Source organism: Chaetodon auriga, chromosome 23 (genome assembly GCF_051107435.1).
Source record: "Chaetodon auriga isolate fChaAug3 chromosome 23, fChaAug3.hap1, whole genome shotgun sequence".
Lineage (NCBI taxonomy): Eukaryota > Metazoa > Chordata > Actinopteri > Chaetodontiformes > Chaetodontidae > Chaetodon > Chaetodon auriga.
In genome coordinates, this window is record NC_135096.1 from 5,295,064 (window position 1) to 5,309,690 (window position 14,627).

A 14,627-nucleotide genomic window follows, 5' to 3' on the forward strand; every position below is an offset into this window, starting at 1 on the left:
TGTCTCAATAGAAGATTTGGAGAAATTAATTCATGCCTTTATTTCCTCACATTTAGATTACTGTAAGTCCCTTTTTACCTGCCTCAACAGATCGTCAATTCAGCCTCTACAATTGGTTGAAAATGCTGCTGCTAGGCTTTTAAACCGGTCTAGTAAATGGCCTCACATCACCCCTATTTTAACTGAACTGCATTGGCTACCAGTCAAATTTAGAATTCAATTTAAAATCATAGTGCTTACTTACAGAGCCCGACACGGCCAGGCCCCAAAATATATCAGGAACTTCCTGCACCCTTACACCACGGGCCAAGCATTAAGATCATCTAACACGGGTCTGCTAAGTGTTCCTCGGACAAATTTCAAAACTCGTGGTGATTGTACTTTTGAATGTGCAGCTCCAAAACTCTGGAACAGCCTTCCAGCTACGTTGAGATGTATTGACTCTGTGGAGAGCTTTAAAAAACACTTAAATCCCACTTGTTCAGACAGGCGTTTGGATAACTTCTGACATTTTACATCCCTCTCAATGCTGCTTGTATGACTGCATATTTCATGTGTTTTTTATGTACATATGTATTTTATTCTATTCATTTATTTTCTGGTGCTATATATGATTGTATGTTTATATGACTGTTGTACGCATACATATTTGATTTTAATGTTGTGTAACTGTAAAGCACTTTGTGACCGGTGTCTGTGAAAAGTGCTATATAAATAAACTTTGCTTGCTTGTTTAGTCTTCACAGAGTTCCAGTTGTCTGGAAATTAAAGAGGAAACCCGAGAGGAACTAGGCTCACCAGTAAGGACAAAAGTTATAGTACCCCCCCCCCACACACACACACACACACACACACACACAAACATAAACACACACTGCTTTCACAATATGTGAAATATCTCTCTTCTTTTAAAAGTACTCTGAAAATTCTGAAAGAAATGTGAGTAAAACAAGAGTATTAAACAGAAGACACGTATCTATTGCCAGTTTAAATGTGTGGCATTTTTTTATTTTAAGGAGCCTACTAAGTATTGGAATTTCCCCCCACGGGACGAATAAAGGAATGTTGAAGTACCAGGAACCTTGTAAGGACAAGCACCTGTCTAAATGCTCGGTATGTAACAGCTCTGTAATGTAATGTATGTAATGTTGTGTTTTTTTAAAAGAAACTAAAATTCAAAATGGCAGCATTTAGAGGTGAGAGGGTCCTTGTCCAGATCGCTGACCGGCATCTGACAGAAGTTCCTCATTACCATGTAAGACCATCATCCTAAGTTCTTAATTTTCTTGTTGTGTGTGCTGTATTTTAGACTCATTGTGTAATTTGACAATAAAAAATTCTATATTCTACTCCAGCCCCTTGATGACGTGGGCCCTCCTCCTTATCCTGGTGAAAACAACAGGGTGGCACAAACACAAGCAGCAGCTGCTGTTGTTGTAAAGGCAGGGATATGTGTTATATTTAGCAATGTCCATGACTCTAGATTGTTAGTAAGAATGGCCTGAATGACTGATTGATGTTTTCTTTTTGTCATGCTGCTGTAAACCTGACAAGATGGAGATCTGTCTTATGACTAATTTGGCGATAGTGGCCATCCTGACTTTTGTTCTTGCATTATTTCTCTTTATCATGTTGATGCTGCCGTGAAATAAATGTTATTGTTCAAACCCACTAATTGTCATGCTTAATTAGGTAAAGTCCTGTATAGATAATTTGAAGTATTAAGGTAACAAATGACACAAAATGGGAAGAAGAAGCAAATCAAAAGCCTGACTCACCAATCCCAAGAATGTGATCTAATTATAGTCTTGATTCAAAAGACTGAATCCCTCATTTCAAGAAAAAGGTTGTTATTTAATGCCCGGGACACACTGCCTGCGTGTGCAGTGCGTGTGCGTTCTGCATCTCATCTAGAGATTTAGAGAGTCTCGCCTATTTTTTCTGCGAGACGTTTGTGTGTGTAGCCTGAATAAAAATAGCCTGAAAATTATCTGTTTTTATTCATATTGACATAATACCATCAAGATTAAACAGAATCCCTTCATTTGTTAACAAGGCTTTTATTTATTCTATTATTTATGATGCTTATCAAAGGCAAACTCAATGTACAAAGACAGGACTGGCAGGCAGAGCCACGCAGCAGCGGCGCAGCAGACGCACTGCATGTGTGAACGCCACACGCGTGCGAGCCGCAGCAGTAGAGGTAACGCCACGAACACGCACTGCTCACACAGGCAGTGAGTCCCAGGCTTAAGAATACTTGTTTTATGTTCATGTTTTCTGCAAAAAGTCTTATTCCAAATGAGTGACATTTTATACTATCTCCAGTTCCCAGAATACAGTATGAAAGTGAGTATTAATTTTTGATTCCAGCAATGTTAATTAGATTTGGTATTCCAAATTTGCTTTCTCTTCTACTTAATAATAAAAATAATAAAGAATTTTTTTTAGTACTTTTTAGACAATATTATATTCACTAAAAAAAAAAGTCTTATCCCAAATAATCCCAATAATACAGTATGCAAATAAGTATTAATTGTTAATTACAGCAATCAATGTTAAAAATGAGGATCGGTATTCCAAAATTTCAATCTCTTATACTTAAATATTTCCAAAACGAGCACATGCCAATCACATTTGTGATTGGTTGCCAATGGTCCAATGAGAAATGAGCTGGTTGAGAGTATAAATACAGCCTCCAGGAAATATCTTCACAAATGACAAGCAGCCGATGGTCATGAGATGAAGGTAAGATGCAACTACAAAAATAAAGTGAAAATGACTAATCCTTCCAATCATTGCATTGTCACAAAGCCAGTCAAGTTTTAGCATTTTCAGTAAACTGAATATTAATCACTAATTCTTAACAAGGGTTAGCTGTCACAGTCCAGCATAGCACTTACCTGTGCTGCAGCTCTTCAGCCACGCCCCATACCTGCCTATCTGCACACCTCGCCGATGAGAGTCATCAGGAGGGTATTTAAGCCACTCTGTCATTCTTCCCATTTGCCTGATTGTCTTTGCGCCATGCCAGACTCTCCAGCGTTCTTGTCCAGACTGATCTCCGGTGTCCGACCTCGCCTGTTCCTGACTATTCCTTCTGTCCTAGCCCTGTGTCTGTGGGTGTGCAGATCTTACCGCCTCGGTGGTTTCAACCACGCCGAAATCTGTCCGTGATTTCCGCGTTCGATCCGCTCTCCTCACACTAACTCCCTCTGAGCCGGCTCTCTGCTCAGTATGGCACATTGTTGCTCCGGTTGTCCGTTTCCCCGTATTCCCTGTAAATCGGCCGGTACTGCAATTGGGTCCTCCACTAGCTCGTTACAGTTAGCAACATAAGTACCATATTTCATATGTTAACTATCGAGCGCTAAGTCTTCTAAGTTTGGCATCCCAAGTAATATATTACAAATAATGAATATTGAGTGCTAATTCTTAGCAGTTTAGCATTCTTACTTCCAAATAATGAATATTGAGCACTAAACATCACTTTACAAGTTTAGCATTCTAAGTACTATATTGCAAATAATTAATATTGAGCAGTAATTGTTAACAAGGGGAGAGGGTCCCTGTCCGGTCAGTTTCCGGAAAATGCAGGATGATCCTGTTTTCCTGGTAAGACGAACATCTTGAGTTTTTCATTTTCATGTTTAAGCGTGCTTCATTTTAGACTCATTAAAAGTTGAGTATGCAAGGTTGGAGAAACCAGCCAGAGAAGCTAGATTTTGTCTCAGTGACATGAAAACACCTAACATTATCATAATGAAGTTGGCAATTGAACAGTAAGTTTTTCTGTTGTTATTTCTGGCTCACACTAGGATCTAGGCTGTGAGCAGACTTTGTTATTGTTGTTATTGTGTCACGGTGCACTCGCTCTCACTCTCTGAGTTAGGGTCGTAGGTAGTAGGGTCGGGTGACGTGGGTCACGATAAAATACAAAGATAAAATACAAGTGACTAAACCTTCCAATCTTTGCATTATAGTAACTAGCCTTTCCAGGTTTAGGCTCTTAAGGTATGTATTCCAAATATTGAATCAAAATCACTACTGTTTCCAAGTTTAGAGTCCAAAAATCTACATGCTCCAAATACTGAAAATGAATCACTAATTTTTCAAAGTTTTGCATCCAAAGCAATACATTCCATGTTGAGTATTGTTTATTAATGCTTCCAAGTTTAGCATCCAAAACAATATATTCCAAGTATTGAATATTGATTACTATTGCTTACAGGTTAACCATCCAAAGCAATGTATTCCAAGTATTCAATGTTAATCACTAATGCTTCCTCGTTTAGCATCCAAAGTACTATATTCCAAATGTTGAGTATTAATCACTTATGCTTCCAATTTTTCCATCCAAAGCAGTAAATTCCAAATATTGAGTTTAAATCAGTAAATCTTCCAAGTTCAGCATCAAAACTTCTATGCCTTCCAGATAGTCCATAATAATTGCTAATGCTTCCAAGATATGTAGTTATTGCCTGTTTGAGTATGTGGCCTTATCTATCGTCTAGATGCTATGGCAACTAAGTGGATGCCTTTCAACACTTACCCATGAAGTCTTCTTGCTGCCTTTGTCCTGTAGCATGGGGTAGTACTGTACTATTCTCTTGGCCATAGCTGTGACCTCTGGTTTTGATGGGTATCTGTCTGATTCTCCATCACCTTCGGCCCTCAGGACTGCAATCATACTGGTCATGGTGTTCCAGATGAGTTTGACATTTCAAAGTTGCCCTCCTCACCTTTTTTTTTGCCAATTCAAAGTATTGTTTTCGGACTTGTTCAAGTTCAGAGTCGGTGTGCAACACATATTCTGGGAAAGACAACTTGACAAACTTTTCTGGGGTCATGCACTTTGCAGGATACTCTTTCACAGTGGTGGTCTGTGGCAAGGGTGACTCATTAAAAGAAGTAATACTGTCCTTTGAGTGAGAGTCTTCTCTGCCAGATTCCTGTAAAATCAAAAACCAACAAATAAAAAATACAACCAAATGGTAACGGCAACATTTCATGTTTAATTGTGTACATTAAGACTGAGGTTCCATTTGTTAGCCTCATTCAGAAACTGACCTCATCCAAATCATCATGGCAGGCACGCCAAACTGCTTTTCTCCGAAAGAAGTTTTCTGGGCCTGGGAAAAGATCCCGCAGGTCTTCACGAGACAGGGTGCCCATCATTTCCTCACTGACGTTTGCAGCTGTGAACATTTTAGAATGAATGAAAAGTTGAATTATTGTGCTGCAGTGATCAGGGGGCGCCCAAAAAAGTTCTTCCAGACATTTGTACAAGAAAGAAAGAACATATTGTAATGGGCAGAAACATTTTCACATTAAGCATACAATACATTGCATTTGTCTGTCATTGCATCTATAATATCTTGAATTAGACATTCACAACTTTGCTTTTCGGTCTGATTTCAGGTACACACGTTAATATACATAAGCAATTATTTTACATGCACACATTTTATCTAAAACCACACACTGTGAAAAAATATTTAAGAACAACAAGTTTTTGATAATATCTGGTCGTTATTTGATCCAAAGCTCAATCTACGTTAACCTAAGCCTTCAAAGTCGATTTAGCAATGTCATCTAGTTGGTCCATGCTCGTAACCTAGCTAATGATAGCAAGCTAGCTTTGAGCTCCCCTCGCCAGTTGGATCAGTCTGGCAGCAAAACATCACAATACATACTTAACACTTTTTTTTAAAAAAAACACGTATAACGTTAAAAACTATGTGGTATTTTCACCCAAAGTTGTGAAAATCGTATTAATGTACTTACAATTGTGCACGGCTTCAACCCCCTCGGTACTATGCGCACCTACGACGTTTCATTAACGGCCGACATGCAACGCGGTGGTAGTCTCAGGTTAATGATGTCATAATCCGTCGACGGAGTTGTAGTTCGTAGGTCGTCAGCGTTTAACCTAGAAAATTAAATTCAGGCTTAAAGATAGTGACAGTGGTGTTCCACAGTAAGGAATATCATGATAAACAAAATGTGTAACTGTCATAAATGTCTGTTGGCCTCCAAATTTATTTCCGCGAAATTCAACAACCTCCGGTCTGCCTACAAAAATACGTCATCACTGCGGCGCGGCGGTGCAAACAAGAAATGAAACAAGCGGGCGATAAATGTGCTGCTGCTTATTTGTAAGACAACTTGGAGACCTGTACTACCACTCGAGACAGCTGGGTCCCTAAAGATAAGCTGAGCTTCGGTAAGTATTGCATTTAACTTTTGTGTACATACGTATAATGTTATCGTCCTTTGAGGTGTACCACGAAGCGTGATGGTGATGATAAATTATTAATGCAATTTAAGCACGTGATGTTCATTGCTGACTGTAACTCATCCTTCAAAAAAAAAAAAAAAAAAAAGAAAAGGGAAAGGGAAAGGGAAAAAAAAAGAGAAAAACTTGGCTTCCTTTATCAATGCAGCTGTTTTCTGATATAAATTGGTGATTTTCCAATAAAATGCATTTACTTGAATCCAGTGAAGTTTATCTCTTAAATCAAGATTATGTATCTTCTACAAATGACACCTCAGCTTGAAAAATGCACGAAATGTTAAATGAAGCTAGTTTCTTGTAAAATACAACTCAAAACAAGATCATTTCAAGATTGTTTGACTTAACAAGATATTGTAGTGAGACAGCAGGCGGAGCTGTCTCCCTGCAAGGGACAATTTAATTAAAGACAATAATATACACCTGGAGAACGCCAGGTAGAGGGCAGAGGTGTTAAAAAGGGACGGTCATTTTTGTGAGGGGGTTCCCTTTCTACACACGTTTTGTGTGGTTGGTGGCTGGCAGTCCTTTGGGGCTCGAGAGGGGCGTTCGCAGCTGGTTAGGGCTGCCGGCGCGAAGACAGGTAGGTAGGTGAGCCGTTCCCGTGAGGAGGGGAGGCTGGTCGCCTCCTGTAGATAGCCAGGGCCGGGGTTATAGGAGGGCTGCCGGTCGCTGCCTGTCACGAGCCATTGCCAGAGCGGGGCTCGGTCTGTCCGCATACCCCATATCGGCACTGCTGCTGTGGACTCGTGAGCGGAGTCCTGCTGCGCCGCCCGACGAAGCGCTGTTCCCCCGGGGAGTCGGACGGCGCATCAAGCGAAGACCCCGGGGGGGGGGGTCCTCGCCAACGGGCGAGCTGAGTATTCTTCTTTTGTGTCTTTGCTTTATTATTGTAATTGCGTCTTGTGTGTTAGGTTATGTTAGTTCATTTGTGCTATTAATTTATTTTAAATTGCGCGGGGAGCCGGCAGGCTGAATTGGGGCAATGGGTGGATGACAAGCTTGGGTGGGATTAATTCGGGCAGTAGCTCCAGCGTATATGGTGTGCTGTGTAATGGAAGTGTGCAGTGGCGTGCTGTGATTTAATGCTAGACCAGTTTCTATCTAGCTCTTCCTGGTGTGGGGTGAGCTCTGTAGCCTGACTTGTAATTCTCCTTCCTGGCTGCCTGCCCGGCCGCGTCTTTTGCCTACGGAATTCCTGCGCCCTAATTTAATAACGATTGTAAATAAATTAATAAAGTATACCTTTTATATATGAATGTTGCCCGTCTTGTGTGGGTTTGTTCGCCTCCCCTGACAAGAGCCTTACCATTAAATTCCAGGTGGGGGCAGGATTCCTCTGCCTGGTTCATGAGGTAAATTACACTGGTGGCAGCGGTGGGATTTACCTTTACCAGAATGTCAGTGGAGGAGAATAACCCACTAGAGGGCCCGTCGAGGCTAAATGGTGTAGATAGTCTCACGCCTGACCCCCGTTCAACCCCCCGCCCAGTATTTATGCCAGAAACGTTTACTGGGGTGGGGCGCCAGTGGTCTGATTGGGCTGAGCAATTTGACTTGGCCGCTGATGTAAATAATTGGGATGATTCCCTCAAACTTAAGTTCATGTCCTTGTTACTGTCAGGTCGTGCGCGTGACATTTACAGCGGCATATCTGCAGAAGCTAAAAGTAATTATGCCTTATTAAAAGCCGCCATGACAAGGTGTTTGGAGCCTTCAGATAGTGATGATTGGAGTAGAGCTGCCTTTTCAGGTAGAAGAAGGCTCCCAAATGAAACGGCTCGTGAATTTGGCAATGCGCTGCGTCGCTTGGCTGCTAGAGCTTATCCGACAGCTGATGAGAACACCCGTGATCTGTTGGCCAGAGACCACTTTATCACTTACTTTGCTGCAGGGGATTTCCGAATCAGCTTGCGCAGTGCCAAACCCAACACGCTCGAGTCTGCCATCAATCTAGCTGCTGAAATGGAACTTTTAAGGAGTTTAGAACAGACTCAGGCTTCCTCCTCTGATGTTAGAGTGCGTGAAGTTTCAGAACAGAAAACAAAAAATGACGATCGGATTGATGCTCTGCTGGGGGTGGTAGAGGGGCTACGCCAAGAAGTTAAATCATTGCAACACTCCTTCCAGACATTACAAATGGTCCCTGTTAGTTCTGGTTCTGCTGTTCTGGCCAATCCGGAGGTGGTGGGCCCTCCTGTTAGGACCAGTCGTGGACGTGGACGTGGGGGTGGTTGTTGGGAGTGTGGATGCGACCGCCACATACGCCGCGACTGCCCTTACTTACAGGGAAACTAGAGGGGGCGAGCACGGAGGGCCAAATGCCCGCCCCCTCATCTTCTCAAAGTGTGGCCTCTACAAGTGATGTTGGTGGATCTGCCTATTTAGCGGCCAAAGTAGGTGGGTTGGAATGTATGGTCCTGGTAGATAGTGGGGCTAATCGGTCCATTATTCCTCATCAGGTTTGGGCAACCATAACAAAGGGGGGTTCGGAGCTCACAGAGTATGATAGAGAGGTATCGGCTGCTAATGGGGGAGACATGAAAATAAGGGGACAATGGCAGACTGTGTGCCAATTTGACTCTCTAGCTCTGGTGGTAGAATTTTTAGTCGCTGACATTTCTTCCCAAGAGGTACTCCTGGGTTTTGACATCCTCTCAAAATATGGTGCCGTACTTGATTTTAAAGAGCGAACTTGCCGTTTAATGGGCAAAACATTGCCCTTGCTGGTCCCTCAGGAGGAAAATCAACCCCAAGTTGTAGTTGTCCAGTCTGACACGGTAATTCCACCTCGCAGTGAAGTCATCATACCCGGAACAGTTGTCGGTGGTTTTGGAGATGGGTTGGAAGGTATGTTGGAGCCATCTGCTTCATTGTCCAACCACTGCGATGTTATGGTAGCCCGTGTAGTTTGCCGGGTAAAACAAGGGGCTCTCCCCGTCCGGGTGATCAATGTCACAGGTGATGAGCTTATATTGAAAACTGGCATGAAAGTGGGCACTTTTCACACGGGCATTGAGGTTGAGAATTGTGGGGAAGGGGGACCTAGTGAACAGACAAAATCTGATCAGTCCTGGTCCACTGATTCACTCTTGTCACAGTTTAGCATCCACCAGAAAGGACTGGGCCCGGTAGAGGTTGGGGCAGTTTCAAAATTGCTATCGCGTCATAAATCTGTCTTTAGCATTAATGAGTTGGACCTCGGTAGAACCCATCAGGCATTACATTGTATTGATACAGGTGATGCCAATCCTGTAAAACTGCGTCCTCGCCGTGTCCCTCTCCATCTACAACAGGAGGTGGCTGAACACGTTAAACAGATGCAAGAAAATGGTATTATCCGCCCTTCATGTAGTCCATGGGCTGCTCCAGTTGTTCTGGTTCGGAAGCGTGACGGCAGCCTGCGTTTCTGTGTGGACTACCGTAAGCTAAATGACCTGACTAAGAAGGATGCTTACCCTTTGCCGCGAATAGATGATGCGCTAGACAGCCTGTGTAATGCCTGCTGGTTTTCGACTCTTGATCTGGCCAGCGGGTATTGGCAGGTTGAGATTGACCCCAAGGATAGGCACAAGACAGCCTTCGTTACGCGCCAGGGCCTCTTTGAGTTTAATGTGCTGAGTTTCGGGCTATGTAATGCACCTAGTACATTTCAGAGGCTAATGGACGTCGTGTTGGCTGACTTGCAGTGGAACACCTGTCTGGTATATCTAGATGATATCATTGTCTTTGGTCGCTCTTTTGAAGAACATCTGCTGCGCCTGGATGAGGTGTTGTCGAAGTTGCATGAGGCTAATTTAAAGGTTAAGCCCTCAAAATGTGATTTGTTTTCCGCCCAGGTACAATATCTTGGCCACATCATTTCAGCAGAAGGGGTTAGGGCAGACCCAGCTAAAGTGGAGTCTGTGCGGGAGTGGCCAGTCCCCAAAAACCAGACCGAAGTGAGGAGCTTTGTGGGCCTAGCATCCTACTATCGGCGCTTTGTGCGGGGCTTTGCTGAAATAGCACGACCTCTGCACCAGTTGACAGAGAAGGGGAGGCGCTTCAAGTGGACAGAGGCATGTCAGTGTGCATTTGAACGGTTGAAGCGTGGGTTGATGTCTGCACCGGTGCTAGCCTACCCTGATCCTAGCAAACCCTTCATACTCGACACTGATGCCAGTGATACAGGCATTGGGGCAGTGTTGTCACAAGAGGAAGGCGGCTTAGAACGTGTAGTAGCCTATGCTAGCCGGGCATTGACTAAGTCAGAACGCAAGTATGCAACGACAAAAAAGGAGCTGCTAAGTATGGTAACTTTTACCAAGCAGTTTAAACATTACCTTTTAGGTAAAGAATTTCTCTTGCGTACTGACCACAACTCCTTGCGGTGGCTACATAATTTTCAGGATGTGGAAGGTCAAATAGCCCGGTGGATAGAGCAGCTGGCAAATTTCCAGTATAAAATGGTTCATCGGTCTGGAAAATTACATGCCAATGCCGACGCCATGTCCAGGCTCCCAGGGTTTATGGAGGGGGCCCAGGCTGTTGAAAATTTGAGGGGTCGGACTGACATACAACCTGTTTTCAATCCAGGGATATATGTGGCTCGTGAGGTGGGTCAAGTAAGCAGTTCCACCCAGATTGAAGAGGGAGATGAAATAGCTGTAGCTCAGGCAGAGGATCAAGAAATACGGCAGCTGGTCAAATTGAAGGCGCGAGGCAACGGGCACTGTATGACACTGCCGGATGAGCCGGCTCTGCAAAAGTACGCCCCTGTATGGTCACAGCTGGAGATTCAGGGTTCCTGGTTGGTGAGGGTGCCTCCTGCTAACTCTGATGCTGCCTCACAAGTGCAAGTGGTCTTGCCTCGTGCGTTGGTCCCTAAAGTATTGGCTCAGCTACATGATTCTGTAACAGGAGGGCACCTGGGAGTACAGAAACTGCAGGCAAAAGTCAAAGACCGGTTTTATTGGCCTGGATGGTTCAAAGATATAAAGCAATGGTGTAGAGAATGTGCAGATTGTGCCTCACGTAAAGCGCACGGCCCCCCTCCTTGTGCCCCATTGCAATCAGTTGTCACATCAAGGCCCCATGAGCGAGTAGCCTTGGATATTTTGGGGCCCTTGCCTGAAACTGCTGATAAAAACAGATACATCTTGGTGGTGGGGGACTATTTTTCTAGGTGGACGGAGGCATTTGCTATCCCTAACCAAGAGGCCCATACCATTGCTAAGGTGGTGGTTGAGCAGTGGGTTTGTCGCTTCGGTACACCACGCAGCATTCACAGTGATCAGGGTCGCAACTTTGAATCCAGACTATTTCAGGAGTTGTGCACACTATTAAATATTCACAAAACTCGAACCTCAGCCTATCATCCACAGTCAGATGGGTTAATTGAACGTTTCAATCGCACACTTTTGTCCATGTTATCCCTGTTTGTGGACGACAACCAGACAAATTGGGATGCACTGCTGCCCTATGTTATGATGGCGTATCGCAGTAGTGTACATGCCAGCACAGGGTTTACTCCATACAAAGTACTTTTTGGTCAGGAGATAGTGCTTCCAGTTGATGTCATGTTAAACCTAGGGGAGGGAGAGAGGGGTTCATCAGCTAATCAATACGTCACAAATTTAGCAGGAATCCTGTCTACGGTAGTGAGGGCTGTGCAAAGACACCAAGCAAGGGCCTCTGGGCAGCAGAAAAGTGCTTTTGATGTAAAGATAAACTTTCAGTATTACTCAGAGGGGGAATTGGTATGGGTCCGCAATAAAGCAAAGAAAAGGGGGCTTTGCCCTAAATTGCAGAGACGCTTTAAGGGCCCATATAGGATCCTACAGAGGATTACTGAAGTTCTGTATCGGGTTAGTCCTGTTCAGGGAGGGACAGAGAGTGTGTTGCATTTTAATCGACTTAAACCCTATCTTGCCCCTTGCCCAGAACCACCAGCCAACCAGGATGGGACTTATCTGCCAAGGCAGGCAGCCAGCGCGCCACCAAACCAGCGTGATGTCCAGTGGGGATCGAGCTGGGTTTACCGGAGGCAGCAGGGTCATGCAGGAACATCTAAAGGGAGAAGCAGTACAGCATCTGCAGGGAGACCCGTGGGGCAGGAGCAGTATCAGAGGGGGTCAGCGTCTGCACAGGGGCAACATCCAGGGACTATGGACACAAGTGGACAACAGGGAGTGGGACATCAGCCACAAGTTGGGGCGGAGGGAAATGATGCCTATCCTTTGTACCGGCCGCTAAGCACTGCTAAACAGACCCCCAGGGAAGAATCAAGGGCTCAGGAAGAGCCACGATCTGAAGTGAGAAGGCCACAGCGCCAGCGGAGGCCACCAGCATGGTCCCGTGATTATCTTGATCATTAAATTGACTTGAGGACAAGTCTTCTCCGCCAAGAGAGGGACGAGTGTAGTGAGACAGCAGGCGGAGCTGTCTCCCTGCAAGGGACAATTTAATTAAAGACAATAATATACACCTGGAGAACGCCAGGTAGAGGGCAGAGGTGTTAAAAAGGGACGGTCATTTTTGTGAGGGGGTTCCCTTTCTACACACGTTTTGTGTGGTTGGTGGCTGGCAGTCCTTTGGGGCTCGAGAGGGGCGTTCGCAGCTGGTTAGGGCTGCCGGCGCGAAGACAGGTAGGTAGGTGAGCCGTTCCCGTGAGGAGGGGAGGCTGGTCGCCTCCTGTAGATAGCCAGGGCTGGGGTTATAGGAGGGCTGCCGGTCGCTGCCTGTCACGAGCCATTGCCAGAGCGGGGCTCGGTCTGTCCGCATACCCCATATCGGCACTGCTGCTGTGGACTCGTGAGCGGAGTCCTGCTGCGCCGCCCGACGAAGCGCTGTTCCCCCGGGGAGTCGGACGGCGCATCAAGCGAAGACCCCGGGGGGGGGGGGTCCTCGCCAACGGGCGAGCTGAGTATTCTTCTTTTGTGTCTTTGCTTTATTATTGTAATTGCGTCTTGTGTGTTAGGTTATGTTAGTTCATTTGTGCTATTAATTTATTTTAAATTGCGCGGGGAGCCGGCAGGCTGAATTGGGGCAATGGGTGGATGACAAGCTTGGGTGGGATTAATTCGGGCAGTAGCTCCAGCGTATATGGTGTGCTGTGTAATGGAAGTGTGCAGTGGCGTGCTGTGATTTAATGCTAGACCAGTTTCTATCTAGCTCTTCCTGGTGTGGGGTGAGCTCTGTAGCCTGACTTGTAATTCTCCTTCCTGGCTGCCTGCCCGGCCGCGTCTTTTGCCTACGGAATTCCTGCGCCCTAATTTAATAACGATTGTAAATAAATTAATAAAGTATACCTTTTATATATGAATGTTGCCCGTCTTGTGTGGGTTTGTTCGCCTCCCCTGACAAGAGCCTTACCATTAAATTCCAGGTGGGGGCAGGATTCCTCTGCCTGGTTCATGAGGTAAATTACAATATTTATGAATGAATGAATGGATGAATAGTTTATTTCGGTTACATAGTGCAAAAAATACAAAGATCATTTCAACCAAAAGTTTTCATAATCAATAACCGAAAAAGGAAGAGGCTGAAGCACCAGGCTTATTATTGCCTATCCTGTACTGTCCAATGACTATCCCAGAATATCAACAATAGAAAGAAAAATAAATGATACTCATTATACTCTAAATTAAAATCCCTAATTGTGTTACAGTTCATCAACTTGCATTATAAGCATCAATTATTTTACATTTTAAGGTTTTCTTGAACATTAACAGAGAACTGCATAGCTTCAATTCATCATTGAGTCCATTCCACAATTTGACACCCAAAACTGAAACACACCGGTATTTTATATTAGTCCTCACTTTACATGTTTCAAACATAAACAAACCTCTTAAATTATAGTTTCCTTCTCTTCTTTTAAAAAAAGTCTGAATACAAACAGGAAGGCTGTTATTCACCACACGAAAAAGCACTTCCAATGTCTTTAAATATACAATATCAAAGAATTTTAAAGTAACAGCTCCTATAAATAATTGGTTAGTTGATTCTCGGTATCCAACTTTATTTATTATTCTAATTGCTTTTTTCTGTAGTTTATTAATTGGGTGCATATTTGTTTTATATGCATTTCCCCAAACTTCAACACAGTATGACATATAAGGCAACACAAGAGAAGAGTACAATATATGCAGACATTTCTTATTTAGTAAATCCTTTACTTTATGAAGAACAGCCACTGATTTAGATAATTTACGTTTAATGTATTCTATGTGTGGCTTCCAACACAGTTTATGATCAATAATCACTCCCAAAAACTTAGTTTCACTGACTCTTTCAATTTCAATACCATTCAAATTTAATTTTATGTCCCAATTGGCCTGCCTACCACCAA

At 44.0% G+C, this 14,627-nt stretch overlaps 1 protein-coding gene and 1 long non-coding RNA gene across 2 annotated transcripts in view; both read left to right on the plus strand.

The window, feature by feature from the left end:
* LOC143315640 (uncharacterized) overlaps positions 1-14,627 on the plus strand; it is a 105,442-nt gene that overhangs the window by 65,883 nt on the left and 24,932 nt on the right.
* On the plus strand, positions 744-1,607 carry LOC143316137 (uncharacterized). Its single transcript, XR_013076257.1, has 3 exons — positions 744-800; positions 1,017-1,084; positions 1,166-1,607. It is a non-coding gene; the product is annotated as an uncharacterized LOC143316137 (long non-coding RNA).